This window comes from Penaeus monodon, chromosome 30, assembly GCF_015228065.2.
Source record: "Penaeus monodon isolate SGIC_2016 chromosome 30, NSTDA_Pmon_1, whole genome shotgun sequence".
NCBI classification, from domain to species: domain Eukaryota; kingdom Metazoa; phylum Arthropoda; class Malacostraca; order Decapoda; family Penaeidae; genus Penaeus; species Penaeus monodon.
In genome coordinates this window covers 17,638,278-17,639,126 of record NC_051415.1, presented here as the reverse complement: position 1 = coordinate 17,639,126, position 849 = coordinate 17,638,278, and the positions used below count along the sequence as shown (strand labels likewise).

Genomic DNA, 849 nt, shown 5'->3' with positions numbered 1-849 from the left:
CTCCAAATATACAAATATATTCCTTAACTAATAAAAAAAGAAAAATATAATTTGCATCAGGAGACCAATTGAACAAACCTGCAACCCTGTCCCTCGAACTCTTTGTGGGCCCCATGTTTCTGGTTATCTCTCACCTCACTTCTCTTTGAACATATCATGAGGTGTAAGCATGACACATACTTGCATCTTTTACTGCAACCAAGTTCCCCTGAAGTATTGCAGCTCCTTGCTATAGGTTTTCATACAATTTAGCTACAGCATTAAGAAATTATATAATACCAGTACTTTAACTATGGAATATGGATTAGATTAGAATATTTTAGATTTGCATTAATGAATGTTAAAGTAAAAAACTTGCATTCACAGTCATATTTATAAATGCTGATCTCTAGTATAAAGATTATCAATGCATAAGATATGGTGATAAAGATTAAATCAATGTACTGTGGATGTCAGCTTGACTAGATATTTCATATTTTTCATTCAAAAGTTGCCAAATACCATAAGATGTCTGTAGTTGATATTTCCCCTGAGAAACCCTTGATAAACTTTAGGTTGAAATCCTCTGGTTTATATAGATATGAATAGATACTGTAGATAGATAGTTTGAGGTAGACAGGATTTACTAGGAAAAGGAATAGGTTTCTGTTATTAATTTCAAATTGAGAAGGGAGTGATGTGCAAGGTAATTTCAGATTTATGTATGACAATAGAAAGTTTATGTTTTCTCCTCTTCCTCTATTTGATCTATTCATGATGAGTGAAATCTCCAGTAAGTTTGGCAAAACCAAGGTTCATTAATAGCATCTAGGATTTTTCACCATGACATGATTGGGTTAAGAGCTGTGT

The 849-nt window shown here is 32.6% G+C and overlaps 1 protein-coding gene across 1 annotated transcript in view; it reads left to right on the top strand.

The window, feature by feature from the left end:
• Positions 1-849, top strand: part of LOC119592586 (cohesin subunit SA-2-like) — a gene marked incomplete at its 5' end in the record, with an annotated part of 30,625 nt that overhangs the window by 1,707 nt on the left and 28,069 nt on the right.